This window comes from Orcinus orca, chromosome 14, assembly GCF_937001465.1.
Source record: "Orcinus orca chromosome 14, mOrcOrc1.1, whole genome shotgun sequence".
NCBI lineage: Eukaryota > Metazoa > Chordata > Mammalia > Artiodactyla > Delphinidae > Orcinus > Orcinus orca.
In genome coordinates, this window is record NC_064572.1 from 26,537,837 (window position 1) to 26,547,081 (window position 9,245).

Sequence of the window (9,245 nt, forward strand, 5' to 3'; positions counted from 1 at the left end):
ACTTTGTAATATATTCTTTTCCTTTGCTGTCTTCCTTTCCCCTCACCAAAAAAAAAAAAAAAAAAAACCTCAGTAGAATTTCTGATTGAACTATTTTAACCATAATCAATTCCCATTACTGTCAAGCTTTTAGGCAAGTGAAGAAAATTCTTAAAAGAGGAAGGGGAAGTTAAGGAAGAGTAATAGAACTTTCCGTTAAATATTATCCTTCAACTGCACAGAAGATAGGAATTTTTAAAAGACTTCAAGATACAACTAATAAAATAGTAAGATTAAATTATAGGTTATCGCAGCACACATAGACTCTACGAGATAAAAAGAAAAAAGACAAAACTTTACTTCTTCTTGGATAGTATCCTATTGGAAAAGTGCAAGTAATGTTCATATAGATAAAATTTATGCCTGGGAATGTCAGGAATAACATTGCTCCCATATAATATTCATAGAGAAATGGAGACCACCCGTGTAGCTCTCCCAAATTAAAAACAAAAAGAGAAAATTTCTAAAAGCAAAATCTCAAATTAGATAAAACTTATTCTTACAATTCCCAGGTATTTTGCTCTCCTTCCACAATTAAATGGATCTAGACACTTAGCACCTTTATTTAGTTAAGAGAAACGGTACTTAAAAGTCTCAGGAAAATTCACCCAAATATCAAGCGAGGTCACTTAACATCTGGCCTTCCCAAGGGCAAGGATTTGCCTTCCTGCCTTAATATGAAATGTAACATTATGAGAAAGATGAAGTTCCCCTGAACAGTTACAAATACTTAAAATAGTAAAAGGCCCCTACTGTTTTCTGGAAATCTTCCATCAACAAACAACTTGCTGCTCTCGGGGCGCCACGTGCTACGGAGCTGCGCGTGCGCCCTGGTTATCACCAGCGCCAATTCTCGTGCCTCGTTCCCCGCCTCATTCTCTGAGGTGAGCGACCATAGTACAGACCTACCCGGTTCTGAGAACTTTAACGAAATAACGTAAATAAAGCACCTAGCACAGTAGCTACACTTAACAAGGGAGGAAATTAATGGCATTTAAAGGTAAAATGCAGACCTAATGCACAGAACTTTGTTCTCAAACCACCTGCAAGTCTCCCCATCACTTGAGAAAGCTTGGGAAACACTCGGGACACGATTTCTTCCAGTAGGGCTCAGCAACGAGGGAGTCATTGTGGGGAGAAGAATGAAAGATGACTGAATGAGCAGGAGCCTGCGAGAAGCGAGCCCACAGGCAGCGGTCGACTCCTCACGCCTTCACTCACACCTCCCTCTCAGAGGAGAGCTCGACGCGACCTACGCGGCAAACGCAGCCGGCGACGCAGAAACTTTCCAGGGCGCGGGCCCGGAGCACTGAGCGAGACGAATCTTTGTTTCACAGTTTTCTCGGTGACGTAGTGAGGAAGCGGGAGAGCAAAAACCAGGTCAGAGACCAGAAGCCAAGCAGGGTTGCGACTTTCGATTTTCCGAGCGCAGGGAAGGGCTTCTAAGACTCGCCTTTAAAGGCGTTTACTTAAACTACTTAAGGGAGTTTCTATTATTTCCTCGCGTTCACGGGGTAATTCCCGCAATTTGGGCAGTCAGCCTCAGCCACCTCTCACACAGCAGAGCTCGCGGAAGCTGTAAGCCCCGCCCACTCGTGAGGCTGGTGCGCATGTGCCCAGTTGTTTTAACACTAAAGGATTTCCGCCTTCACGCCTTCTCCGTGGCAGCGATGGCCGAGTGGTTAAGGCGTTGGACTTGAAATCCAATGGGGTCTCCCCGCGCAGGTTCGAACCCTGCTCGCTGCGGAAAAGAAAGAAGCTTTTTTACCCACTTCCAACAGATGCTGTCATACGATAATCCGTACTCTTCCGGCTGTATTTCCCCTATCTGCCCGCTAAATGGCCCGACTGCAGAGAAGTTAAATGTCTCAAAGAAAAGCCAGTAAATGTCAGTGCTGTAAACATACGCTGTTTACACTAGTGGGAATAGCCTTTATTCCCTTTATACTAAATAGTAACTAATGGTTTTAGAATCTTGTTCCTTGTTCACAAAATAAAATGAAGATAAATATTGCCGGGAATTTTCAGGCTATCACAGCCAGAACAAGATATCATCTCATTAAAACTGATGGCAAGGCTAATGCGACCTCTCCTTCCATCCCAGAATCACCTTCAACGGTTCCCCCACCACATCCAAAAGTGGTGTGAAATGGGAGATAATAAAAACTTTTAAAAGTTCAACTTCTAAAGTATGATAGGTAGATCCACATGATGGAACACTGCATGTAGCCACTAAAATGATATTAATGACATGGGAAGACTTTCCCAATACATTGCTAAATGCAAAAAGTCGAACAGGTTGGAAAACAGTATATATTATGATCACATTTTTGTTAAACAATTCAGTTACATAACCGTTTATGTGGCAACAATGGCAGAAAAAAAGAGAGAGTGAATGGGGGCTGGGAAGAAAGAACCAAAATGTTAGCAGTAATTATTATCTCTGGGTGGTGGGATTTGGGGGTTTTAATTTTCTTAACAGATAGTTTCTTGCTTAACTGAGTTTTCTAAAATGTGTATATTGATCCAGTATTTTTTTTAGTAATAAAAGGAAATCATGAGGTTAGTCTGAGACCCTGCACATCCCCTTTCTGCTCCCTTCGCCCACTTTCACAATCTCCCTCCCACTCCATGCTTTCCAGGTGTTCTTATGGAGCTCCCTAACACCTTAAGGCTATGGATAGCTTTCTGTGGTACCTGAAGTAGATTCCATCCACACAGCCCCCATCCCATTTGAGACTTGACTGAGCATACACATTCACCACATTCACATCTTCAGTCCCTCCTCTCTGCCCAATCCCCTCCTCTTCTGCCCCCATTCAAGCCACTTATAAATGACTGTACTAGTTTCCTAGCTGATTTCCTTCCCTCTTTCAGTCAGGATCACATTCAGCAGTAATTAACAGAAAAATCTAACTCTAGTGACTTAAATACATAAGGGGTTTGTCTCAAGAAATCTGGGAATAGGCAATTCTCAGATGGAACAGGGAACAGGGCTCTTTCCAGCTTTCTGCTTGCCATTTTTAATGCATAGGCCTCATCCCCTGCTTGTTGTCTCATTGTCCTAAGATGGTTGCCAAATCTCCAGACCTCACATCAGTATTCAGCTAGAAAGGGGAGAGACAATACCCCTCAGTTTATATGTCATTTACATGCACTGTGTAACATGGCTACCACTAGCTACAAGGAATTCTAGTGAAGTGTTTTTAGCTGAGTGTATTGCTACCTAAGTTAAAATTAGAATTCCACTGTTAAGGAAAAAAGATGGATGGGTACTGAGTGGGCAACCAAATGTATCTTCCACACTCTTCTAACAGGAAAGTCAAAAGGCCTTCAAAACAAGTCCCCTGTCAACCTTCCCAGCCTTCCCTTTCTTCTCTCCCATCTCCTTTTATTAGAAGGCCTCCCAGCACTGTATGATGGCTCATGCCTTTGAACCTTGTTACATGTTCACATACAATTACCTATACGTAATCCTTCTTTTGCCTTAACACTTTCTCCCTTCCTTTGGAGAAGAGGACTGCCTATCATTTGAATTCCCTTCCTAGTTAGAGGACTGGCTCTCTTTTCGAATCTACATGTAAGACTCTAATTCATCTTTGCTCCCCCTTCCCCCATCTCCATCACAGAAGCTGAAAAAAGCCACTTATTAGCTTCCCAGACTCCCTTGCCACTAGGGAGGCAGCATGTGACCTAGGCCCAACCAATCAGATGTGCCCACCCGCAACTTTCAATCAGAGAGATTAATGCAAAGAAGCAGGGAGGGTAAGGATCCAACCTGGTGGTGAGCAGAGGCCATAGTAGCAGCTGCAGGGATTGCTAAGGGCAGCAGCACCAGGGCTGCAATTGGGGTTTACAGTTGTTCAGCAGCGGCGACAGTAGTGTTTATACCCAACTTGCTCTGTGGCGTCATTCTGCCTTGATCTTGGGCTTTGCCTAGCCTAACTTACTCCTGTCCCATTTTCCAAAAGTGGCTTTAGCCCTCCTGGCAATTCTGTGAACTATTTAATATCCTTCCAGTAAGTATTCTGCTTAAATCAGCCCCAGTCAATTTATTTTCTTCCAAATATCAGATATAGCTTCCCTCTTCACCCCACTATCACCTGCTGGGAAAATTCATGTTCTTTCTTCCACCTTCTGAGTAAAGCATTCCTGCAATTTCCAGGGTTGACCCAGAAGCCCCATTTTTATTCTTTTATTCTTGCTACTTATTATAGCAAGGCTCACATTGATCTATTTCTGCCTGTTTGCCTCTCTTCCCGCTAAATAGTAAATTTCCTGCAAACATAAAAAGGGACCATGTCTCTTATCTTTGTACCCCTGCCTCACACAGAAAAGGTACTCGATAAATCTTTAACGAAGGAATGAATAAATACCTGAATCAGCACACAAATCCACACTCAATCCCTAGAATACCCCCAAAAAATGGGCGGGGGAGGAAGCCAACTTGCTATCCTCCTTTTGAAAGTCACTAACCTTTGCCCTTAGCATGAGTTAATTCAATATACAATATCCTCTTCTCCTTCCCTTTCCATTGCCTTCCCTTTCCTTATTTTTTCCTTGCGTTCTTTTTATTTGTCTTCTGTTCCCTTGTCTTCTAGCACTGAAAGGGCAGATTGAACCAGGAGGTAAGTGCATACAGACCTCCATCTCTCTGGTCACCCCCCATGCCCATCTCCCTGAGAGTGGTTCACTTTCACCCTGGCCGCCGTGTAACCTGAATGTCAGCTCTCTCCATGGGGAGCAAAGGAACATCCACCAAAGACTTTAGAGAGGAGATATGGAAGAGGTTCTGCAGTGCACTCCTCAGAGGACACAACCTCAACATTTCTCTTCATCCAAGTCCCCCAGCCCCTTCACTCTCCCGTGCATCCCCTGGAGCCTGCCTTTTCCAACCCAGCTGCACATGGTGCATGACCTTGAGAATTTTCCCTCAAGACCCCAGCTTTTTCATTCTTTTAGAATACAGAGTAATTCAGCCGTGTCCCTGTGCATTGGCATCAGTGTGCCCAGCAATCAAAGAGCTACCCTTAGAAGGCAGAGGAGGTTATAAATGTGATACCAAAGTCTCCTGCCCCACCAAATATTTCTCTACCCACTTCTATTAATACAGGATTAATCCTGCAACTTCCCAATTAGGGTTCAAAAAGGTTTTCAGTATAGATGGACCGAAGGGAATTTTTTGTAAATTGTAATCAGTTGATCTGAAGGCAAATACTGAACTCATAACCATCCCTCCCTTCCAAATCCAAGTCCTTCTCCATGTTCTTCCAGTTTGTAGCATCTCCTGCCACAGAGCAGGACACACCCACTTGGAATCATCCTGATACTTGCTATTCCTCACCTCATTTCCTATCCAACCCAAGTGCCACTGAGTTTACCCCTAAATATTCTCAGAATCCACTTTGTTCCAAATCTACCACCACCACCCAGTCTAAATCAACATCACCTCTCATGTCACACTTGTTTTAAGGTAAAACTTCTTTCATAAGTAATCCTTCACATCAGCTGTTTTGCCTTCACAAGCCCCCCATGCCCACCTTCGGAGGAACTGCTCCCCAGTGTGCCCATGTCCCCAAGAACATGGTCTTAGGCTCTCTCTAAATGCTAGAATGCAAACAACTAACGATGATGCCTAAGTCTTAGCTCCTGCAGGGGTTAGAGTGACAGAACCTCTGACACTGGAATTTTCAGACAAAACAGATGACTTTTTTCTGTCTGAAGCACTGATGGAGAAAACTTAGAACTTTCAGCTCTTGTTCTAATGACTACTTTTCTTCCCAACCTACATGAAGGTAATCAGACAAGCTCACCCAAGCTAGTAAACTGGATGTCACAGGAAATTAGTTATTTCTTTTTCCTTCCCACTCTCTCCCACTTCTACTCATTAGTCCTAGGTCTGGGGACACTCTTTCATGGACTGGATTCTGAGGCCTAAGAGAGTGGATGGGATGGACTTAGATTTACCTTAGTTGCTTTGCCTGATAGTGGGCTTCCAGGGGAGGCATGAGTGAGCAAGGCCAGGTCTCCATTGGTATCTCTAGGCCATTCCGAAGACTCCAGTGACAGAGAACATGGCCCATGGGCTTCATGCTCTTGAAGCTTTCTGCTGCCTGAGGTCAGAGAAGGAGAAGAGTCAGGGATTGGTAAGATTCTCACTGAGGTACTGAGGTAGGGCACAGCCCCCGCCTGGTCAGTTCATCAATCCCAGGTCCCATTCCAGGGATCTCAGAGCCCTATGTTCTTTCATATCACATTTATTCCCAAACACTTTTGGGGGATATGTTTCCCTCCCAAACATATTCATTTGAGACAAGATTCTCAGAGTGTTTGTCCAGCAAGGGACTTTTAGACATATTTCACCTGACACCACATAAGATAAGTATACACAGTGTCCATCCAAAAAGTATTTATCTTCCAGATGTTAAGATACATACATCAGTGGAGAAAGACTGTCAGTGTTTTGAAATAACATGTATTAGGATGTTGGAGCACAGAAATGCCACACTTTTTGGTACACACCTCTACTACAGAGATCAGCAAACATTTTCTATGAAAGGTCAGCTAGTAGATATTTCAGGCTTTGCAGGTCATGTGGTTTCTGTTGCAACTACTCAACTTTGCCTTTGTAACATGAAAGAAGCCATAAACAAATGAGTGTGGCCAAGTTCCAACAAAACTTTATTTACACAAGCAGGCAGAAGGCTAGATTTGGCCCACAGGCTGTAGTTCACCCATCCCTGTTCTACAGGACTCTTCCCAGTATAATAAAAAAAAGTTTTTCCAAGTTATAATTGTTAAGATACAATTATTTGGGACATTGTTAAGAGGCTGGTTAACATTTTACTCGTTCTTTCCAGTTTATACGTATCTATGATATCTTACAATTTCCATTAACATAAAGATATCAAGAAAGGACATCAGTAATATATGCATGAGACAAAAGTGGGAGTGAATGCTTTCTAAGATCATTTCCTCTCAATACATCAGAATGACCCAGAACCTTCACAGCAAAGTGAATCAGTTATACATATACATATATCCAGTCTTCTTTAGATTCTTTTTCTATATAGGTCATTATAGAGTATTGAGTAGAGTTCCCTGTGCTATACAGTAGGTCCTTTTTCGTTTTCTATTTTCTATATAGTAGTGTTATATGTCAATCCCAGTCTCCCAGTTTATCCCTCTCCCCTGCCCTTTCCCCTCTGGTAACCATAAGTTTGTTTTTTACATCTGTGCCAAATCCTTATTGATGACCATTAAAGTTGTTTCCAATCTTTTGATTTTACCAAAGAAAGAAACAAAAAAGTGCTTCGAAGAAAATCTTGTATATATGACATTTTCTAAAGGAGGGATCTTAATCCCAGTTATCCATTTTCATATACAATTGAGAGAAAGCGATCAGCCCTTTGTGCAAGTAACAGGAACTGGCTTCAAGAAATCAAACAGTTCTAAAAACATAGTCTAACCTCAATAAAGCTGAAAAATAAATTTAAAAAAAAAGGTATAGTCTGCACAAATACCCTAGAAAGAAAGGGGAAGCCTCCACTCTGCTAATCTATTCCATTTCCAGGGGAAAGGAAGGGCTAGAAGTAAAAGTACTCATTTATCTTCTGACATCTCAAATGAGTCAATTCTTGGAAATTTTCCCTTCCCTTCCCCCTTCTGTTTCCCCTCTCCTCTGCTTAGCTCCATATTGTACCCAGTAATTACTGGGCTTCCTGGAATTTTTATTAACAATTCAAGATGCTCCAAGAGTAATTTCTGTGACCACAGTCTCTGCTAACTCAGTGCTCTCTGGGGACAGTGCTCACTGCCTCTGGCTCATAAAAAGGACAACAAAGTCTGGAGTTACAAAGAATGCAGGTCTGAACCTTCCCTGCAGAATGACCATGGTTATTTGTAAGGCAAGGGAGTGATGAGAGGTCCACCAGACCCACTCTCAGCTCCTGTTTCTACTTGTAGAAACTTTCAGGGGTAAGATGGATGACTTGAGGAATTTTTTTCAGTACCTACATTAATATCATGGCACAGTCCCAACTACTTTGCAAGACTGACTTGAGGGTGGATTCACTGTAGAAACAAATTTATTTCTTAAATGATGGCAAAGAGGTTCAGAGACACTCTTATCTATTGCTTTTCCTGTTCTTGCTTTGGCCATGAAAATTTGCCAATATATCGTTCAAATCTACTTGTGACAATTTGATTTTGCTTCTCGTTCATCCAGGCTTGAAAAATGACCACAGCTCAGGCAGATTGATGCTTCCCGGCCACTCGTTTCTAACATGTATTAATACATCAGCACCACCTTCGAGTAGTACATCTTTCTAAATTATTCTTTGTTTTTATCCCCAATGCTTTTTAAGCTTCGTTAAAAAAATAAACCTCTAACCATTTTTTCTCAAGATTATCTCTATAAAACACCCAACCTGCCACTGACTAGGCTATATCTTCATATTTCAATTTTTTAGTTGCTCTTTTTTATTATCTGTTACTATTACTATAGCATTCTCATTGAGGGGAATATTTGGCTATTGAGGAAATAAGGAGAGGTTTTCATCTGTCAAAAACCAAAATTCGGGCTTCCCTGGTGGCGCAGTGGTTGAGGGTCCGCCTGCCAATGCAGGGGACACGGGTTCGTGCCCCGGTCCGCGAAAATCCCACGTGACGCAGAGCGGCTGGGCCCGTGAGCCATGGCCACTGAGCCTGCGCGTCTGAAGCCTGTGCTCCGCAACGGGAGGGGCCGCAGCAGTGAGAGGCCCGCGCACCGCAAAAAAAAAAAAAAAAAAAAAAAAAAATTCAACTGTGTAAATTTGAAGATCTAAGTGGCTTTCTTCAACAATTCTTGAATCAGGCAGCATCCCATCTAGTAAATAGAAAGGCTCTGAGACGTTGTACAAAAATGGAAGGTTTTTACAGGCAGAATGGGGTGGGACAAAAAGGTAATAGCAAAAGAAAAGATTGTTTCAGTCCAGGCTGACTTCTTTGGGGGGAAGGGAACGGTAGGAGTCTTTGTCACACAGGTTACCTCAGTAGGGCTGATGAGGAAATTTCAGATTGACTGTTCAAAAGGACACATTTCTGGGAGGAGTTGAAACTGCAATTAAGTCTTACTGTTTCAGGGACAAATGACTTCATTTGGAGCCTTTTTTTTTTTTTTGCGGTACACGGGCCTCTCACTGTCGTGGCCTCTCCCGTTGCGGAGC

At 42.6% G+C, this 9,245-nt stretch overlaps 1 non-coding gene across 1 annotated transcript; it reads left to right on the top strand.

Moving 5' to 3' along the window:
* Positions 1-1,703: 1,703 nt before the first annotated feature.
* On the top strand, positions 1,704-1,785 carry TRNAS-UGA (transfer RNA serine (anticodon UGA)). Its single transcript has one exon. It is a non-coding gene; the product is annotated as a tRNA-Ser (tRNA).
* Positions 1,786-9,245: the final 7,460 nt, after the last annotated feature.